This window comes from Entelurus aequoreus, linkage group LG06 (assembly GCF_033978785.1).
Source record: "Entelurus aequoreus isolate RoL-2023_Sb linkage group LG06, RoL_Eaeq_v1.1, whole genome shotgun sequence".
NCBI lineage: Eukaryota > Metazoa > Chordata > Actinopteri > Syngnathiformes > Syngnathidae > Entelurus > Entelurus aequoreus.
In genome coordinates this window covers 13,050,279-13,073,440 of record NC_084736.1, presented here as the reverse complement: position 1 = coordinate 13,073,440, position 23,162 = coordinate 13,050,279, and the positions used below count along the sequence as shown (strand labels likewise).

Below are 23,162 nucleotides of genomic sequence, written 5' to 3'. Positions count from 1 at the left end.
TGCAGGCATGTGAGAATTATTTGATGGGCTCCTCTGTCTCTTGCATGCCTGCAACAACCCCCTCCTTCCTCAGGCAACCGTTTGAAGCCTTCAGTCGAGCCCAGTGTCGCCTGCAGCCACCGCGCTGAACATTCTTGACTTGAGAGTGTTGCTCATTAGCTTTAAATGGTTTTAAAGACTATGTGAAATAGCTAAATCTCGCCGCGGTTGACTCTCAGCAGTGTCATCACATCAAGGTTGACTCTAGCCCACTTAGTTTTTCCTCATTTACCAGGGATTTTGCTGGTTTTCATGAGACATATGGCATCGATTATGTCCATTGAGACGTCAGTCATTCCCCCCAGGACTGCAGTGGTTGACGTCATCGTCCAATTTGCATAATTGTGAAGAGGAAAACAAATATATTTAGAAATTGGTATGACCTTTCAAATGTTAATTATCGTACAACTTTTATCAAAACTCACGGCACGGTGATATTGTTCAAACCCTAGCACTGATCAACGTTTATCAGTTAAGATGGGTACCGAATTTAGTACCGTATTTTCCGGACTATAAGGCGCACTTAAAATCAATTTTTTTCTCAAAACTCGACAGTGTGCCTAATATACGCAATAATTCAAGTTTTGCTTACCGACTTCAAAGCTATTTTATTTGTTACATGGTGACATTATAAGTGTGACCAGTAGATGGCAGTCAAACATAAGAGATACGTGTAGACTGCAATATGATGGCAGTCACACACAAGAGATGCGTGTAGACTGCAATATGACTCAAGTAAACAACACCAATATTTTATATGTTCCACTGAAAATATAGAACATTGCACACGACGCTCAAAAATCCAACAAAATGTTTTAGCACTGATCGCCAGTTAGCAGTAGAGATGGGTACCGAATTTAGTACCGTATTTTCCGGACTATAAGGCGCACTTAAAATCAATTTTTTTCTCAAAACTCGACAGTGCGCCTAATGTACGGAATAATTCAAGTTTTGCTTACCGATCCCAAAGCTATTTTATTTGTTACATGGTGAAATTATAAGTGTGACCAGTAGATGGCAGTCAAACATAAGAGATACGTGTAGACTGCAATATGACTCAAGTAAACAACACCAATACCACTTAAAATCTATTTTTTTTCTCAAAACTCGACAGTGCGCCTTATAACCCGGTGCGCCTAATGTACGCAATAATTCAAGTTTTGCTTACCGATCCCAAAGCTATTTTATTTTTTACATGGTGAAATTATAAGTGTGACCAGTAGATGGCAGTCAAACATAAGAGATACATGTAGACTGCAATATGATGGCAGTCACACACAAGAGATGCGTGTAGACTGCAATATGACTAAAGTAAACAACACCAATATTGTATATGTTCCACTGAAAATATAGAACATTACACACGGCGCTCAAAAATCCATCAAAATGTTTTAGTAGGACTTTGGTAAGCTATGAAGCCACACCGCTTGATGGATTGTACTGTGCTTCAACATAGGAGTATTATTATGGTGTGTGTATAAGGTAAGACATATTATCTGGTGTTTGGTTTCGCAATATTATGCAAAAGCAACTTTTCTTACCTTCTGGCACCTGCTGATCTATATTTGGGATCTGCATAAATCCTGCAAAATTGCGCGCCTCCGCCTTTGTAGTCCGTGCTGACACCGTGGTCGATAAACCTCTTCTTTTTCTCTATCTTCTTGTTATGGGACATTCATCCTCTGCTGTTGTCATTTCTAATATAAAGTACTGTAAAGTTCTTACTTATATCTGTCAGTGAACTCGCCATGACAAAAGTTATATCTACCCTAATCTAAACTTGTATAAACACACTGCTGTCTGAGCAACTAAGGCACTAAGCCATTCAATTGTGCACATTAAAGGTAAGCCCTTTGAGCACAGAGTGATCAATTTGAAGATCCGTTAACCACAAGTGAAGCGGCAACCCCTGTTTTGCCATTATCATTAAGAAACACTCTAAATAAAACTTGTACAAATTAAGACGGAAGACGATGAACATATTTTAACACTTAAATGACAATAACATGGCTCTTAAGAAGCAAGAACAATATCGAATCTGTCTTCTGCCAATGCAAATATATAATGAGTTTATTTGTTTTTTGTTTTTTTAAGTTAAACTTGAGCAAATATTTTCATGTATAAATAAGTACTTTGTGAGCACATTCAACAAAAGTGTGAGTCTTGTGCTCACTTCTTTATTTCTCTACCAAGTCAAATTCCTTGTTTGTTAAACATGGCGATTAAATCTGATTATTCTGATAATAATAACCATGAGGATTTTGGTCACAATAATAGTGATGTGAAATTTTCATGAAGTTATATCCCTTTTAGAAATGCAAAATAACATTCTTCCGGCAGTTATTTTTGGGGTTTTTTAGCTGGAGGGAGGCCCAAAACCAATATTAGATTCCCCAAAAGCGTTTAATAACACCGTAAAATGTTAATAGGTACTGTAATAACGTAACAATAACAATAGCATAGCATGCTAACTACTGGGACTGTAATGTGATAATGTGGGCATCTGATCTAATGGACAATAGTGGTGAAATGTCCTGGATGATCTTGTTTTGGACAGCAACTTTTTACTATAAACTGTCTTCGAAAATCCACCGACGAAACACTATAATACACGGCTATTCAACTACATAATGAAGAGGGCCGCTGTTTTAAGAGCCCGAGGGCCAAGGGACCAGACGTCGAAATGTGGATGTTTCGTCAGAAAGTCAACACATGGGCTTTCACACTGCACTGTCAATAAATTCATTATTCTGCTACTAGTTTCAAGCGTGTGCAGCTATTTAACAGTATGGAGAAAAAGAAGCTTGGTGTTCCTTCTTTTGAATTATTTTCCTTCCTTAGTTGGGTTTCTTTACACTTCTTCCTTCATTCAGGTATTGTGTATTTTACATAAACAAAATAGAAGGTTTAGTGTTAATATATTCACACTAAGGTTGTACTGTATACCGGTATTAGTATAGTACCGCGATACTAATGAATCATTTTCGGGTACTATACCACCTCTAAAAAGTACTGGTCAATCAATTAAATCACTAATCTTCGCGTCCATGGCGACAGATAAAGTAAGTTTCTTACATGTATCATCCCTGCAGGACGAGGAATAGCTAAACATGCTTCACTACACACCGTAGTAGGATACAATAGCTCACCGGCGTCACAATGTATACAAACGCCATGGGTGGATCTACACCTAACATCCACTGTAATGATACCAAGTACAGGAGTGTATCTAGTCGATACTACTATGATTACATCAATATTTTTTAGAATCACAAAATCTTCTTTCGTTTAAAAAAAATAAATTATATTATGTTTATAAACTCAGGAAATATGTCCCTGGACACATGAGGACTTTGAATATGACCAATGTGTGACGCTGTAACGACTTGGTATCGGATCGATACCCAAAGTTGTGGTATCATCCAAAACTAATGTAAAGCATCCAAACAACAGAAGAATAAGTGATAATTACATTTTAACAGAAGTGTCGATAGAACATCTTAAAAGAGAAAATAAGCAGATATTAACAGTAAATGAACAAGTGGATTAATAATTCATGTTCTACCACTTGTCCTTAATAATTTTGACAAAGTAATAGAATGATAAATGACACAATATGTTACTGCATACGTCAGCAGACAATTAGGAGCCTTTGTTTGCTTACTTACTACTAAAAGACAAGTTTTCTTGTATGTTCACTATTTTATTTAAGGACAAACTTGCAATAAGAAACATATGTTTAATGTACCCTAAGATTTTTTGTTAAAATAAAGCCAAAATTGCAATTTTAGTATCGAATGTATCGACATACACTATGGTACTGGTACCGGTACCAAAATATTGGTATCAGGTCAACACAAATTCACACAATAAACTATATATGTAAATTACATAATTCACACACCAAACATTGTATGTGACTTATCACTATTAGCGTTGTCACCCTCTACTGGTCAAATTTAGCACTGCCGTATTTTTCGGACTATATGTCGCAGGTTTTTTCATAGTTTGGCCGGGGGTGCGACTTATACTCGGGAGCGACTTATGTGTGAAATTATTAACACATTAGCGTAAAATATCAAATAATATTATTTAGCTCATTCACGTAAGAGACTAGACGTATAAGATTTCATGGGATTTAGCGATTAGGAGTGACGGATTGTTTGGTAAACGTATAGCATGTTCTATATGTTATAGTTATTTGAATGACTCTTACCATAATATGTTACGTTAACATACCAGGCACGTTCTCAGTTGGTTATTTATGCCTCATATAACGTACACTTATTCAGCCTGTTGTTCACTATTCTTTATTTATTTTAAATTGCCTTTCAATTGTCTATTCTTGGTGTTGGGTTTTATCAAATAAATTTCCCCCAAAAATGCGACTTATACTCCAGTGCGACTTATATATGTTTTTTTCCTTCTTTATTATGCATTTTTGGCCGGTACGACATATACTCCCGAGCGACTTATACTCCGAAAAATACGGTACATGTGTTAAACAAGGTTTGATTGTTACTCTCAGATAAAAAAACAACACGACAACGAATACAAAAGACATCACAAAGTCAGCAATGTCAATACGATACAAACTAAATATATTTATGCACCAATTATATTTACTTACAAATGTTTGACCAAGTTTCGTGATGAAGCTTACACGCTGGGATTTCTACCACTGGATCAATGTGTCCGTCGCCTAAAAGGTCCGCCAGAAAACAATGACTCAAGCACTTGCTCGGGCCACAACATTCATACTTTGTTGTCCAGACGTTGTTAAAAGTCATATTTTAGCAATTTATTTTTTTCCCAGGGGTTAATGGAGTTCTTTAACTCCTCCCACTGCTGCTTCACTGTGACACACATGTCTCGTTGTCGCCCCCTGCAGGGTGGCGGGAGTACTGCATACATGATCTACCCTAGTTTTTAAAGGCCTACTGAAATGAATTTTTTTTATTCAAACGGGGATAGCAGATCCATTCTATGTGTCATACTTGATCATTTCGCGATATTGCCATATTTTTGCTGAAAGGACTTAGTAGAGAACATCGACGATAAAGTTGCAACTTTTGGTCGCTGATAAAAAAAGCCTTGCCTGTACCGGAAGTAGCGTGACGTCAACAGTTGAAAGGCTCCTCACATTTTCCTATTGTTTTCAATGCAGCTAGAGCGATTCGGACCGAGAAAGCGACGATTACCCCATTAATTTGAGCGAGGATGAAAGATTTGTGGATGAGGAACGTTAGAGTGAAGGACTAGAATGCAGTGCAAGACATATCTTTTTTCGCTCTGACCGTAACTTAGGTACAAGCTGGCTCATTGGATTCCACACTCTCTCCTTTTTCTATTGTGGATCACGGATTTGTATTTTAAACCACCTCGGATACTATATCCTCTTGAAAATGAGAGTCGAGAACGCGAAATGGACATTCACAGTGACTTTTATCTCCACGACAATACATCGGCGAAGCTCTTTAGCTACTGAGCTAACGTGATAGCATCGGGCTCAAATGCAGATAGAAACAAAATAAATAAACCCCTGACTGGAAGGATAGACAGAAAATCAACAATACTATCAAACCATGGACATGTAACTACACGGTTAATACTTTCCAACCTGGCGAAGGTTAACAATGCTGTTGCTAACGACGCCATTGAAGCTAACTTAGCAACCGGACCTCACAGAGCTATGCTAAAAACATTAGCTATCCACCTACGCCAGCCAGCCCTCATCTGCTCATCAACACCCGTGCTCACCTGCGTTCCAGCGATCGACGGTGCGACGAAGGACTTCACCCGATCACAGATGCGGTCACAGATGCGGTCGGCGAGACGGAGGGATTTAAGGTGAGTTCGCCGGCTAGCGCGTCTGCTAGCCATCTCTGTCCTCCTGGTTATGTTGCTGTAGTCCGCCGCTAATACACCAATCCCACCACAACTTTCTTCTTTGCAGTCTCCATTGTTCATTAAACAAATTGCAAAAGATTCACCAACACAGATGTCCAGAATACTGGGAAATTTTGAGATGAAAACAGAGTTTTTTGTATAGGATTCAATGTGTCCGCAAACTTCCCACATACGTCATCTTACATAGACATTTTCAACCGGAAGTTTAGCGGGAAATTTAAAATTGCACTTTATAAGTTAACCCGGCCGTATTGGCATGTGTTGCAATGTTAAGATTTCATCATTGATATATAAACTATCAGACTGCGTGGTCGGTAGTAGTGGCTTTCAGTAGGCCTTTAAAGGTTTCATCAAGCCTATTTTGCAGGCCAAATGAAAAGCTTTGGCAGGCCGGATGTGGCCCGCGGACCACCAGTTGAATAGACCTGCTATAATGCCATGTTTCATTTGTTTCATTTCCTCTTGTGTCTTATCTTACCCACCCCCCAAGGGAGGCTTAAGTGTTATCCCCCTTGCCTCGCCACGGGAATATGTTCCCAGTCTCAGTCTTGTCTGGCGTCCTGCTCAGACCCCTCGGCCCAGCTTTAACACGGAGGGGCCCCGCCATGCTGTTTGTTCACTTGTCAGATGACATTTAGCATGCTGTTTGGGAAGACAACAAAGCCGGCAGGTGAGCTGGCAGGGTGGTCCAGTGGGTGGGATCAAACCTGCTCCGTGTTTTGAAAACACACAACAAAGCAATAATCCTGGTTTTAAGGTCACAGTTCAGTTCAGATTAAAAATCTTACATTTTCTTAGCTTTTGTATAAACAGCTTATACATGAAAGAAACTGAATTAAATAATGCGTTTACAACATTTATTTTTAGGAAAGTGCAACAATAACCGTTTAAAGTGTATGAAATATTATTTTATGTTTAGTCAATGAACGTTACTTAGCAGCTAAAGTGCAGCATGCAATGTGATTTATTAAGACTAAAATGATTGGCAACACTAAATTGGCCCTAGTGTGTGAATGTTGTCTGTCTATCTGTGTTGGCCCTGTGATGAGGTGGCAACTTATCCAGGGTGTACCCCGCCTTCCACCCGATTGTAGCTGAGATAGGCTCCAGCACCCCCCGCGACTCCAAAAGGGATAAGCGGTAGAAAATGGATGGATGGATTGATGTTTCCGTATTTTTCTGACTATAAGGCGCACTTATAATCCTTTTTTCCCCTCAAAACTCGAAAGTGCGCCTAATGTACGGAATGATTCTGATTTTGCTTACCGACCTCAAAGCAATTTTATTTGGTACATGGTGTAATGATAAGTGTGACCAGTAGATGGCAGTCAAACATAAGAGATATGTGTAGACTGCACTATGATGGCAGCAATATGAACATTTTATATGTTCCATTGAAAATATGGAACATTACACACGGTGCTCAAAAATATATCAACATGTTTTAGTACGACTTTGGTAAGCTATGAAGCTTGATATGCTTCAACATACGACTATTATTATGGTGTGTGTATAAGGTAAGACATATTATCTGTCGTTTTGTTTCGCAATATTATGCAAAAGCAACTTTTCTTACCTTCTGGTACCTGCTGATCTGTATTTGGGATCTGCATAAGTCCTGAAAAATTGCGCACGTCCGCCTTTGTAGTCGGTGCCGACACGATAAGCTTCTTCTTTTTCTCTATCTTCTTGTTATGGGACATTCATCCTCCGCTGTTGTCATTTCTAATATAAAGTAGTGTAAATTTCTTACTTATATCTGTCAGTAAACTCGCCATGAAAGTGCTAAAATATACCGGTGTAGTGAGTTTACATTATTCACCCAAGGAACTTTAGTTTTTAGAAACTTCTGTAGTGCAGCAGTAGTGTTATTGTTTGTAGTACTATTATGATTTTTCCATGTTGGAAAACTCCTACATTTAATTTGGAATTTACTTCAAAAATTGTCAGCGCTGTGCAAAGCAATTATTTCCCCAAAGCTAAAGCACTAAAACTTACCGGTGTAGTGAGTTTACATTATTCACCCAAGGAACTTAAGTTATTAGAGGGTTCCGGTCGAACGGTTTTGTTGTTGTTTCCGGATGAGGAGATGCTGCTCCATTATTTATTGAAGTAAAGTCTGAATATCATTAAAACAGTTAGCTCCATCTTTTGACACTTCTTCCACCGCTACAACAAAGATGACGGGGAGAATAAGAATAAAACCGCCCACAAAACGGCGCATCCAGAAGCGACTGTCAGAAAGCGGCTTGAAGATGATCTGTAAAACATAATCTATGCAACATTTTGACCAAAGAACCACCATCACATGTTATGTAGACCACAAGGAAGTCTTTTACATTTAGAATTTTTAAAAATAAATAATACTCTTTTAATGCGCCCTACAATCGGGTGCGCCTTATATGTGAAAAAAGATCGAAAATAGACCATTCATCGACAGTGCGCCCTATGTTCCGGAAAAAACGGTACATATTTAGCTTGTCTGAAATGTTTGTGCAAACTGACACAGTTATGCACAAATGGCTGTGAGAAACGATTACGAGAAAGTGTTCTGTTAGTTTAACTGCAATAGTTCCTGTTTTTTGTGCACTCTTGTTTGTTTTGGTTGCCATGGTGGCATATGATTTTCACCTGCCGCTGGTGTTTAGACGCTCACCTGGCTCTAATCAAGAGACTATTTAAACCGCCTTTGCCAGTCAGTCGGCCTGGCGTCATTGCTCGTTTCAGGTCTGATTCTATAGTTATGCTAGTTATTGGTTTCATGCCACAGTTTCATGTTGTTCTATGCCATAGTTCATGTTAGTTGTTTCATGCCACAGTTTCATAGTTGTTCCATGCCATAGTTGTGTTAGTTTCATGCTATGCTATAGTTTAATGCTAGTTGTTTGCTTCACGCTATTGTCACGCAACCCTCTACGTAAGTCTTGTTTATTTCATGCCACATTTAGAGAGTTTTTGCCTGTTATTTTGTAGTTGGATTAATAAATATGTTCCTACCTGCAAGCCTTGTCCGGAATAGTCCGTTTGCATCCCGGGAGAACAAACTTCGCACCTTGGTACTTTAACTTTAACTTTAACTTAAATCGGGCATTGTGCACCACTTTTGCTCTTGTTATCAATTGTACATGCAGTCTTGGTAGATCATCCGCAACACGCCACATTTTATAGCTTGCACACACTATTTAGCATGTGTTATTTGGATCTTAATAGATAGTTAGTAAGAATGTTCTCTACTGAAAAAAATATTTACGAATACTACACTCCTAAGTCTCATTACACATGTTTGTTATGATAATAAATGATACAAAAACAAAAACATATAAAAACAAGGATCACTGAATTACTTGTAAACTGACAAAAAAATTAAAAACAAATAAAACATTGCTTTGAAATTGTGATTAAAGAATACAATTTTAAATTACAAGTTAATATTGTGTTGCAAAATCTAGCACTTTTTGTAACTCTCAACGAGACTCCTGCTCCTATCGACAGGTATTTTGGCCCAGTTCTCATGGAAAAAACTGCCCCAACTCTCTCAGGTTTGGTGGGTTTTCTTCCCCAGACTGCATGTTTTGAGCGCTTAATAAAGTTGTTCAACTGGATTCAAGCCAGGGCTCTTAGAGGGCCACTGTCCAATCTTTCGCCCTGAGCCATTCTTCAGTGTTTTTTGGCTGTGTGTTTCCAGGACTCATGACTTGAGACTAAGCTTTCTGACACTAGGCAACGCATTTCACTTTGAGTCTTGAGATTTCATTAGGCCATGCCTAGGATAAAGATACCCTGTGTTGGACGCAGCAAAACCTTGGATACACGACTAAGTCTTCCTTGTGTTTGACAGTAGGTGTGTTCATTTTTGCATGCTTCATGTTTGCGTCTGTAAACACAGAGCTCAAGTGACTTGACCTTAAGCTTCGGATTTTCTCTCACAGAGGCTTTGTAACTTGTCAACATTGATGGGAAAGCTACTTGGAAAATGTAGTGGGCTAAGCTGTAAGTTACTCTTGATTAAATATAGCTAAGCTACAGGTGAAGCTATCCCCGGAGAATTGTAGCAGGCTACACAACAAGCTACACGGCAAAAGTAGCTTGCGACATCAAATCTACACTGCAAAAACTGAAATCTAAGTAAGATTAAATATCTCAAATAAGGGTGATATTTGATAATTTTCTGTCTGATAAGATAATTCTTCTCACTAAGCAGATTTTATGTTAGTGTTTTACTTGTTTTAAGGGTTTTGGTCCGAAATTATCTCAGTAAGATATTACAGCTTGTTGCTGAGATTTGATGACCTATATTGAGTATAACATGCTTGAAACTAGAATATCAACTGATGCTAGGCTGTGTCATCAATACTCACGAGTATAAAACTACTTTTTTAAAGTAATAATTTCTTACTTCAAGCATGAAAAAAAAAATCATGATGCCGAGCGCATATCATTATGTCACGATAATGGCACAAGCATTTACTTATTTAAGAATATTTTTCAACATATTGAGCAAAAAGGTCAAATGTTTTTTCTACCAAGAAATTGCACTTGTTATTAGTGAGAATATACTTATTTTAAGGTATTTTGGGGTTCATTGAGGTTAGCTAGTTGTACTTGTTTTGGAAAGTCTTGACAAGCCGAATTTTCTTGTTCTATTGGCAGATAATTTTGCTTAGTTCAAGTAAAATACCCCTAATTTTTGTATATTTTTTTCTTGTTTTTGAACACTGACTTTTTGCAGTGTACATTGAACGGCATTTACTATACATACTATACCCCATTTATAAGATACTATACCTCATGTATAGTATCAATGTTAATATAACTGAGAGTGTACACATGGAGCCAATAAGGGTCCATTACTACTAACTATCTGTCATTTAGTTGGGGACACCTTACAACTACCTCAAGGAGTTCCCGCACCCACTGTATGTATTCATTTAGTTTGCCTTTTCTTTGGCCCACCCTTATAATGTTATTTATTTTCTCTACCCATCCATACATTTTCTACCGCTTGTCCCTTTTGGGGCCGAGGGGGGCCTATCTCATCTGTATTCGGGCGGTAGGCGGGGTACATACACCCTGGACAAGTCGTACAGTAAAAAAAACCCAGCATCTATCTATATCTTGACAAAAAAAGCAATGATTTGTGTGTTGTTTTGGAACAGTTTGTAATGGTTATGTGCCGTAAAACTTTCCATGAACTCAACCTAATGTGTGTTCTTAAATTTGAGTCGGATGTCTTTGATGAAGAGAGTAGTTATGATTTTGGTTTGCCGAGTAAACAACTAAAAACTAAGGTTTTGGGCGTTGTTTTCTTTAAACGCATACATTTGTCTAAATATGGCTGAATACACGCATTATTGTGTGTTTCCTGCACGTCATCTTCATCACTATAGGAAAACTCTAATCTGTGGGAGAGAATTGCTCTGCCATTTTCAAGTATGTTTCTTTTTTTTGAAAGGTCAGCTTGAAGCGTCCCTCTGTCTCCGACTCCCTCGTCGTTGCTTCCTGGTTTTGATGACCCGCCTTATCTTGCCTCTGATTGGCCAGTCCGTAGTGTTTTGCCGTAACCTTAGCCAATTGTGAATCATCATACGAACACCAACCAATCATCATTGATTTTCTCCATATGTATGGATGTTCTCATTTATCCAGGTCATTGTATTTTCTCCATATTTTGCGGGGGCCTGGATTTGCAGTCCATTTCATCTCTTTGTAACTTGTAGCTTTGATGTAAGCTACCTAGCTACATGGGTCTAAAAGTAGCAAAGCTACAGCAAAAGCTACTCGTTAAAAAAGTAGCTAAGCTACCGCCAAGCTACAGGAAAAGGTAGTTAAGCTATGTAGCTGCCCATCACTTCTTGCGTTTTTGACAAATTCCGGTACGTCAAACCTAAGTTTTTGTTAGTAACCACTTCCAAAAGGTCCAAAGAAGACCAAATCGTACAAAAACCAAAACTAAATAATAAAATAAGTAAGACAGAGACTAAGTCATCAGCGTATGTGATTCTTTGTCTGTGCACTTCATTCTACGGAATTATCAATATTTTGGTACAAGTACCAAAATGATTTTCGATACTTTTTAAAATAAAGGGGACCACAATAAAATGTTCTAATTGGCTTTGTTTTTACAGAAAATCTTATGATACATTAAAAATGTGTTTCCTATTGCAATAAAAGAACGATGTTGGCATTAAATAAGACTGGTTACAAAGGTCCTTTATGATTTCAATGCGTAAAAAGACACAAAAAGTGCGTTAACGCTAACATAGCTATGCGAAAATTTGTGTCCATTCTCTAATGTTACATTGTTGTACAGGTAAAACTCAAACCGTTAGAATATTGTGCAAAAGGGAAACTAATACAAGACATAGGCCCCATCACTTGCAACTCAAGATGTATCAAGCATTCGTTTGATATGATTTTGATGATTATGGCCTTCGGCTTATGAAAACCTCGAATCGAAAATCTCATAACATTTGTGGTTTTCAAAATCTGTAAGCCATGATCATAAAAATAATAAGAAATACAGGCTTGACACATCTCACTTTGCATGTAATGAGTTTATTTCACATATTAGTTTCACATTTGAATTTCTGACATGAATGACCTCTTGCACGATAATCACATTTTTTTGAGTTTCACCTGTATGTGATACTTCCTCCTGAGACCCATCGTCCTCTGCAGTGGTCGTTTGTGTTTTGACATAATGAGGCAATCTTTTCTATCTCTGGACCAAAAACATCTACCGTACTTCTCGGACCATAGGGTGCACCGGATTATAATGCGCACTCCCGATGAGCAGGTCTGTTCAGGTCTATTTTCATACAAAAGGTGCACCGGTCATATTATGATTTTTTTCTAAATTTAAAACACTATCTTGTGGTCTACATAACATGTAATGGTGGTTCTTTGGTGAAAGTGTTGCATAGATTATGTTTGACAGATCATCTTTAAGTAGCTTTCTGAGCGTCTCTTCAGGATGCGCCGTTTTGTGGGCGGTCTTACCTACGTGGCTCACCTTCGACAGCGTCTTCTCCCCGTCATCTTTGTTGTAGCGGTGTAGCGTGCAAGGACGGGAGTGGAAGAAGTGTCAAAAGATGGAGCTAACTCACTAGTGCAACAACAATGCCGGAAATGTGTCCCGGGAAAAAACGTCCGACCGGAACTCTCTAATAACTAAAGTTTCTTGGGTGAATAATTTAACTCACTATACCGGTATGTTTTAACGCTTTCATGGCGAGTTTACTGACAGATATAAGTAAAGACTTTATATTACTTTATATTAGAAATGGACAGTGGAAGATGAATGCCACATAAGAAGGTAGAGAAAAAGAAGTAGCTTATGACTACGGACTACAATGGCGTATTCGCGCACATTTTCAGGACTTATGCAGATACCGAATACACATCAGCAGGTACCAGAAGGTAAGAAAAGTTGGTTTTACATAATATTGCGAAACCAAACGCCAGGTAATATGTCTGCTAATAGGTGCCATTTTCCGGTCCTTATACACGCACCATAATAACACTCGTATGTTTAGAGCGCCGACAATCCATCAAGCGGTGCGGCTTCATAACTTACTGAAGTCGTACTAAAAGCATTTTGACTGATTTTTGAGCGCCATGTGTAATGTTCTATATTCTCAATGGAACATTTGAACTGTTGGTGTTGTTTACTGGCATCATCTTGCAGTTTACACATATCTCTTCAGTGTTTCCCATAAACTGCCAAGATACCTGTGGCGGTGGGGGCGTGGCTATGGGCGTGGTCACCATGACATCATCGAGTAATTTGCATAATTTACTACAATGACATGATTTTCTCTAAAAAGGCTCAAAAAATGTATACTTACTAATTAATAACAGTTTTGTTTTAAACGTCCATCCATCCATCCATTCATCCATTTTACAATATAATTACAACACTTTATGTACATATTTATATACAGATTTGAACAATAAGTTATTCACTGAAATATATTTATTAATTGTGGTTCTTACAAAAAATATATCTTATAAAATATAAAAGCTAAAATGTCTCTTAAAGCTCTGCCCCTTTAATTAGTGCATACTAAATAATTTAACTTTAGCCTACTACTACCACCATATTATTTACCAGCAACATAAAGTGAAACAGAGGCAGAGGTGTCCTGCCACAGTCAGTAACAAATAAACAAAACAGTAGTGGTCAAATACAAATAAGGCAACAAGAGAAGTATCCTACACTTCTCTTTTGTAAAGTAAATCTGAACAGCCTATATGGACATCTACATCAACAATATGATTTGCCTGAAAAGCTGGACAGGACAAAGAAAAATAATTTTTTATTTTTATTTTTTATTTTTTTTTACTTGTGGCGGACGTAATTCTTTCGTGGCGGGCCACCACAAATAAATGAATGTGTGGGAAACACTGCTCTTATGTATGACTGCCATCTACTGGTCACACTTATCATTACACCATGTACCAAATAAAATTGCTTCGAGGTCGGTAAGCACAACCAGAATTACGCCGTACATTAGGCGCACCGGGTTATAAGGCACACTGTCGATTTGTGAGAAAATTAAAGGATTTTAAGTGCGCCTTATAGTCCCAAAAATATGGTATATGTATTTTGCATTGTTATCTGTGGCTAAAACTAAAAATATTTTCTATAAAATGTTCTGGGTGGTAGTTTGATACAACTGAAATGGGATCTTGCTTGACCCAACCTTCTCCAAAAGGTACGCCTTATAGTCCGAAAAATACGGTAAATGTCCACTGCAGAGGACACTGGTCCTCTGGAGGATATGGCATCCATTACGTTTGGACACGTGCAGGGTTACAGTGTATATGTAAGAAGTGGATAATGTACAGGATAGTGGATAATGTGCTGAATTTCCCCCAGGTATCAATAAAGTACTTTCTATTCTATTCTATTCTATTCTATTCTATTCTATTCTACACAATAGTGCTTCTTTGAGACACACACTTGATTGTCCTAAAGCTGCAGACACAGAGAACGACATGGTTCCAATAGGGAATACTAAAAGCACTTCTAAACTGTCTACATTTCAGCATTAGAGTAGGCCAACTTCACAGTACAAAAAAGTACAAAATTGGACCTTTTAAACCCCCAAGTCGAGTTTAAAATGGTGTTTTGTCACAGCTTGTGATTGTGGTAATAATAGTGCATTGCAATCTTGCCTGTGTTTCTTCTACCCGCCTGCCCTTTGCTGACTTTACAGTATTTGTTTGTTCTTTGTTTCTAAAAGCCGTAGTTAGGTTAAGCCTCTTTAGCTTGTAATTGAGGACCGGCTTTTAGTTCTGTCTGCACCACTGAGCTGCCTCCATATGCGTGTTGCAGATTGAGAAAAAGTGTCATGAAAAACAAGTAATATGGAGCAAAATGCTTAAAATGTCAAACTAAGAGTGTATTTATGCTGACTTTCATACCATGCTGGATCGGACGCCATTCCCCCTCCCTTCACTGATCCCCGCTGGCCTGCGTTCACGCCAAGCATTCCCGCTTCAGCCTGTTTGTTTATCCCATTGCTTCTATTCTGCTGTATTACTGCAATTTCCCTGATTCTGTGGTTTATTTCCAGTCTTATTTTGACTCAGATTGTGGAAGGTGGTCATTAAGCACTTGCGACTCAATGACGGCATTATTTAAATGATAGATTCTACCACACGCAAGGCTGCACCGTATTTTCCGGGCTATAGAACGCACTGGTATTTAGGCCGAAACGTGGTGTCCTTACTACGTACACAAATGTAGTCGGAGTGAGCTAGTTTGCCGAGGGTTTTGGCTTTTGGATTATTTTGAGTCTTGTATTTTTTTCCATTATGAAATGTTTGGTTATCATTCAAAATTTGCGAAACGACTGATTACATCAATGAAGTCATGATGTGTCCTTACTACGTACACAAATGTAGTCGGCGTGAGCTAGTGTGCCGAGGATTTTGGATTATTTTGAGTCTTGGTATTTATTACCATTATGAAATATTTTGGTTATCATTCAGAATTTGCGAAACAACTGATAACATCAATGATGTCATGACGTGTCCTTACTACGTACACAAATGTAGCCGGAGTGAGCTAGTGTGCCGAGGATTTTGGATTATTTTGAGTCTTGGTATTTATTACCATTATGAAATGTTTTGGTTATCATTCAGAATTTGCGAAACGACTGATTACATCAACGATGTCATGACGTGTCCTTACTACGTACACAAATGTAGCCGGAGTGAGCTAGTGTGCCGAGGGTTTTGGCTTTTGGAGTATTTTGAGTCTTGGTATTTATTTCCAAAATGAAATGTTTTGGTTATCATTCAAAATTTGCGAAACGACTGATTACATCAATGATGTCATGACGTGTCCTTACTACGTATACAAATGTAGCCGGAGTGAGCTAGTGTGCCGAGGATTTTGGATTATTTTGAGTCTTGGTATTTATTACCATTATGAAATGTTTTGGTTATCATTCAGAATTTGCGAAACGACTAAATACATCAATGGTGTCATGACGTGTCCTTACTACGTACACAAATGTAGTCGGAGTGAGCTAGTGTGCCGAGAGTTTTGGCTTTTGGAGTATTTTGAGTCTTGGTATTTATTTCCAATATGAAATGTTTTGGTTATCATTCAAAATTTGCGAAACGACTGATTACATCAATGATGTCATGACGTGTCCTTACTACGTACACAAATGTAGCCGGAGTGAGCTAGTGTGCCGAGGATTTTGGATTATTTTGAGTCTTGGTATTTATTACCATTATGAAATGTTTTGGTTATCATTCAGAATTTGCGAAACGACTGATTACATCAATGATGTCATGACGTGTCCTTACTACGTACACAAATGTAGCTGGAGTGAGCTAGTGTGCCGAGGATTTTGGATTATTTTGAGTCTTGGTATTTATTACCATTATGAAATGTTTTGGTTATCATTCAGAATTTGCGAAACGACTGATAACATCAATGATATCATGACGTGTCCTTACTACGTACACAAATGTAGTCGGAGTGAGCTAGTGTGCCGAGGATTTTGGATTATTTTGAGTCTTAGTATTTATTACCATTATGAAATGTTTTGGTTATCATTCAGAATTTGCGAAACGACTGATTACATCAATGATGTCATGACGTGTCCTTACTACGTACACAAATGTAGCTGGAGTGAGCTAGTGTGCCGAGGATTTTGGATTATTTTGAGTCTTGGTATTTATTACCATTATGAAATGTTTTGGTTATCATTCAGAATTTGCGAAACGACTGATTACATCAATGAGCTCATGACGTGTCCTTACTACGTACACAAATGTAGCCGGAGTGAGCTAGTGTGCCGAGGATTTTGGATTATTTTGAGTCTTGGTATTTATTACCATTATGAAATGTTTTGGTTATCATTCAGAATTTGCGAAACGACTGATTACATCAATGATGTCATGACGTGTCCTTACTACGTACACAAATGTAGCCGGAGTGAGCTAGTGTGCCGAGGATTTTGGATTATTTTGAGTCTTGGTATTTATTACCATTATGAAATGTTTTGGTTATCATTCAGAATTTGCGAAACGACTGATTACATCAATGATGTCATGATGTGTCCTTACTACGTACACAAATGTAGCCGGAGTGAGCTAGTGTGCCGAGGGTTTTGGCTTTTGGAGTATTTTGAGTCTTGGTATTTATTTCCAATATGAAATGTTTTGGTTATCATTCAAAATTTGCGAAACGACTGATTACATCAATGATGTCATGACGTGTCCTTACTACGTACACAAATGTAGCCGGAGTGAGCTAGTGTGCCGAGGATTTTGGATTATTTTGAGTCTTGGTATTTATTACCATTATGAAATGTTTTGGTTATCATTCAGAATTTGCGAAACGACTAATTACATCAATGATGTCATGACGTGTCCTTACTACGTACACAAATGTAGCCGGAGTGAGCTAGTGTGCCGAGGGTTTTGGCTTTTGGAGTATTTTGAGTCTCGGTATTTATTTCCAATATGAAATGTTTTGGTTATCATTCAAAATTTGCGAAACGACTGATTACATCAATGATGTCATGACGTGTCCTTACTACGTACACAAATGTAGTCGGCGTGAGCTAGTGTGCCGAGGATTTTGGATTATTTTGAGACTTGGTATTTATTACCATTATGAAATGTTTTGGTTATCATTCAGAATTTGCGAAACAACTGATAACATCAATGATGTCACGACGTGTCCTTACTACGTACACAAATGTAGCTGGAGTGAGCTAGTGTGCCGAGGATTTTGGATTATTTTGAGTCTTGGTATTTATTACCATTATGAAATGTTTTGGTTATCATTCAGAATTTGCGAAACGACTGATTGCATCAATGATATCATGACGTGTCCTTACTACGTACACAGATGTAGTCGGAGTGAGCTAGTGTGCCGAGGGTTTTGGCTTTTGGAGTATTTTGAGTCTTGGTATTTATTTCCAATATGAAATGTTTTGGTTATCATTCAAAATTTGCGAAACGACTGATTACATCAATGATGTCATGACGTGTCCTTACTACGTACACAAATGTAGTCGGCGTGAGCTAGTGTGCCGAGGATTTTGGATTATTTTGAGACTTGGTATTTATTACCATTATGAAATGTTTTGGTTATCATTCAGAATTTGCGAAACAACTGATAACATCAATGATGTCATGACGTGTCCTTACTACGTACACAAATGTAGTCGGAGTGAGCTAGTGTGCCGAGGGTTTTGGCATTTGGAGTATTTTGAGTCTTGGTATTTATTTCCATTATGAAATGTTTTGGTTATCATTCAGAATTTGCGAAACGACTGATAACATCAATGATATCATGACGTGTCCTTACTACGTACACAGATGTACTCGGAGTGAGCTAGTGTGCCAAGGGTTTTGGCTTTTGGATTATTTTGAGTCTTGGTATTTATTTGCATTATGAAATGTTTTGGTTATCATTCAGAATTTGCGAAACGACTGATTACATCAATGATGTCATGACGTGTCCTTACTACGTACACAAATGTAGCCAGAGTGAGCTAGTGTGCCGAGGGTTTTGGCTTTTGGAGTATTTTGAGTCTTGGTATTTATTTCCAATATGAAATGTTTTGGTTATCATTCAAAATTTGCGAAACGACTGATTACATCAATGATGTCATGACGTGTCCTTACTACGTACACAAATGTAGCCGGAGTGAGCTAGTGTGCCGAGGATTTTGGATTATTTTGAGTCTTGGTATTTATTACCATTATGAAATGTTTTGGTTATCATTCAGAATTTGCGAAACGACTGATTACATCAATGATGTCATGACGTGTCCTTACTACGTACACAAATGTAGCCGGAGTGAGCTAGTGTGCCGAGGGTTTTGGCTTTTGGAGTATTTTGAGTCTTGGTATTTATTTCCAATATGAAATGTTTTGGTTATCATTCAAAATTTGCGAAACGACTGATTACATCAATGATGTCATGACGTGTCCTTACTACGTACACAAATGTAGTCGGCGTGAGCTAGTGTGCCGAGGATTTTGGATTATTTTGAGTCTTGGTATTTATTACCATTATGAAATGTTTTGGTTATCATTCAGAATTTGCGAAACGACTGATTACATCAATAATGTCATGACGTGTCCTTACTACGTACACAAATGTAGCCGGAGTGAGCTAGTGTGCCGAGGGTTTTGGCTTTTGGAGTATTTTGAGTCTTGGTATTTATTTCCAATATGAAATGTTTTGGTTATCATTCAAAATTTGCGAAACGACTGATTACATCAATGATGTCATGACGTGTCCTTACTACGTACACAAATGTAGCCGGAGTGAGTTAGTGTGCCGAGGATTTTGGATTATTTTGAGTCTTGGTATTTATTACCATTATGAAATGTTTTGGTTATCATTCAGAATTTGCGAAACGACTGATTACATCAATGATGTCATGACGTGTCCTTACTACGTACACAAATGTAGCCGGAGTGAGCTAGTGTGCCGAGGATTTTGGATTATTTTGAGTCTTAGTATTTATTACCATTATGAAATGTTTTGGTTATCATTCAGAATTTGCGAAACAACTGATAACATCAATGATGTCACGACGTGTCCTTACTACGTACACAAATGTAGCTGGAGTGAGCTAGTGTGCCGAGGATTTTGGATTATTTTGAGTCTTGGTATTTATTACCATTATGAAATGTTTTGGTTATCATTCAGAATTTGCGAAACGACTGATAACATCAATGATATCATGACGTGTCCTTACTACGTACACAGATGTAGTCGGAGTGAGCTAGTGTGCCGAGGGTTTTGGCTTTTGGAGTATTTTGAGTCTTGGTATTTATTTCCAATATGAAATGTTTTGGTTATCATTCAAAATTTGCGAAACGACTGATTACATCAATGATGTCATGACGTGTCCTTACTACGTACACAAATGTAGTCGGCGTGAGCTAGTGTGCCGAGGATTTTGGATTATTTTGAGACTTGGTATTTATTACCATTATGAAATGTTTTGGTTATCATTCGGAATTTGCGAAACGACTGATTACATCAATGATGTCATGACGTGTCCTTACTACGTACACAAATGTAGCTGGAGTGAGCTAGTGTGCCGAGGATTTTGGATTATTTTGAGTCTTGGTATTTATTACCATTATGAAATGTTTTGGTTATCATTCAGAATTTGCGAAACGACTGATAACATCAATGATATCATGACGTGTCCTTACTACGTACACAGATGTAGTCGGAGTGAGCTAGTGTGCCAAGGGTTTTGGCTTTTGGATTATTTTGAGTTTTTCTATTTATCTCCATCGTTAAATCTGATCCGATCACAGTAATTAATTAGCCCGTACTCGTGGCATGTGAGTATGCAAGTCACAGGGTCCCTTCCCACCTCTTCTGATCATGCTGGCCAACACACTTGAGCTTAGAGCCACTTTTAACAGTCGCTTCACATTACATAACGTCACCTGCCGGCTTGACCGGGACGTGTGGTCCGAGGCACACACACACACACACACACACACACACACACACACACACACACACACACACACACACACACACACACACACACACACACACACACACACACACACACACACACACACACACACACGCACACACAGTGTATACATGGACTTATATTGATATTTGCTCACATGCTTGCAGATGTGTCTACTGGGGAGGAGGAGGTAGAGATAGTGACGGTCTCAAACAAACCAGCTGACGTATGCATATGTCTATTCACCAGTATAAATAGAATGTCTGCATGTAGTCTGTTTTTGTTTTTTTTTTGCATTTGTTTTCAGTTGAAGGCTGCACTTAACGCACTGAGTCAAAAGTGTAAGGGAGCAGAGGGGGCGGGGACACAGCAGGTCATTTGCTGGCCAAACTGTGGCCGTCATAGCTTGAGGGCGGGACTTAGAGGGGTGTGGGGGTCAGAGGGCATGGTCGATACCTGAATTCTGCACACAGTCAAACATGTAAACTGCATGTACAGTATAACAAAGTTACACGGTTACACCTGCACATGTCTGAAAAGGAGTAGGAAGAAGCAGAGCCTATTTTTGGATCCTTTCCCTTTTCCGTTTCTCAACAATTTCTGATGGTTTGTTCACTTCCTTTGTTTAAGGCAGTGTTTTTCAACCGCTGTGCAACGGCACACTAGTGTGCTGTGAGATATTGTCTGGTGTGCCGTGGGAAATTACGAAACTTCACCTAATTGGTCCCGAAAATATTTTTTGCAATTCAATAATTATAATAATGTGCCGTTCTCTAGTGCCTGTGCTGTGTAGAGCTTGGCAGGGTAACCATGTAATACTCCATATCAGTAGGTGGCAGCAGGTAGTTCATTGCTTTGTAGAAGTTGGAACGTGTCAGGTTCAAACACTGATGACATCTATTAAACAGACAAGAAGCAAGGAATTAAACAGAGACAGAATTCAATTTAGCTCATTGAGGAGAAACGTCTGGGCTGTACTCTTTGTACAGGCTTCCACCACGCTCTGACGAAAGGTCGCACGCCTCCTCTTTTATTTGGACTTTCCCTGATTACATGGCAACAGCTGTTTCTAAAGGGACGGGGGTCATAAACAGCCGCCGCCTTTGGTTACAAAACAGTTAAAAGAAAAGGTGCCTGGAGGGGCGTCTTTGTAGATCTCGGGTCAAGACAAAATCTTCCTGTGGATTACAATACATCAAAAAAACTGACACCTTCATGTCGCTTCCTATCCTACACAGTGGAGTTTTACAAGCCTTTTGCTTGGTAAGATCAAAGACAGCTTTTGTCTGCTCACCGGGAACTCATTGAAACACAAAGTATTGTGATAACTTAAATACAATTATTCTGACAGAACGCGTTGAGGATGGTTTGTCGTGATCCCAATATGCAGAGCACAGCGGGAGACAGTGTGCAGGTAAAAAGGTATGTAACGCTTAAACTAAAAATAAACAAAAGGCAAGTCCCGCTGGGAAAAGGCACTGAAGCATAAGGATGGCTATGCAAAACAAAAGTAAAATTGAACTGGCTACAAAGTAAACAAAAACAGAATGCTGGACGACAGCAAAAACTTACAGCGTGTGGAGCAGACAGCGTCCACAAAGTACATCCGTACATGACATGACAATCAACAATGTCCCCACAAAGAAGGATAGCGTACGCACAACTTAAAAAGTCTTTATTGCGAAAACAAAGCAGGTGCGGGCAATAGCACTCAAAGGAAGGCGTGAAGCTGCTACAGGAGAACACCAACAAAACAGGAAGGGTCACCAAAATAACAGCGCAAGACAGAAACTAAAGCACTACACACAGGAAACAACAACAAACTCAAACGAAGGCACGACAACCTGGTGGAGTTTCATTTTTTTAACCTTTTCCGCTGGTGGGGAGCCTCCGTATTTTTTTTATGAAAAAAATGTGCCTTGGCTCCAAAAAGGTTGAAAAACACTGGTTTTAGGTGTCACTATTTACTAGTAGGGAAAGAAAGGAATAAAACGTGTAATAATAGATTTGGCGTATGGCGTTATTTAAACATATGCACTTTATATGATATTCTTTAGTTTAGTTTTTTTTACCTTAATTACATGCTACAACCAAATCAATGTGGGTCAAAAAATGCTATGTAGTTGAATGTTAATGTACATATACTGTAAATAATGTATAATTTATCTGTGTGTGTGTGTGTGTGTGTGTGTGTGTGTGTGTGTGTGTGTGTGTGTGTGT

General features: G+C 38.5%; 1 protein-coding gene across 1 annotated transcript in view; it reads left to right on the top strand.

Annotated features, from left to right (window-relative positions):
- The first annotated feature begins 9,684 nt into the window (after positions 1 to 9,684).
- The window catches only part of LOC133651837 (signal transducer and activator of transcription 5B-like), a 163,084-nt gene continuing 149,606 nt past the window's right edge, over positions 9,685 to 23,162 (top strand). The window contains exon 1 of the mRNA XM_062050008.1: positions 9,685 to 9,786. The gene's annotated coding sequence lies outside the window, so the exon portion shown is untranslated. The remainder of the gene's footprint in view (positions 9,787 to 23,162) is intronic.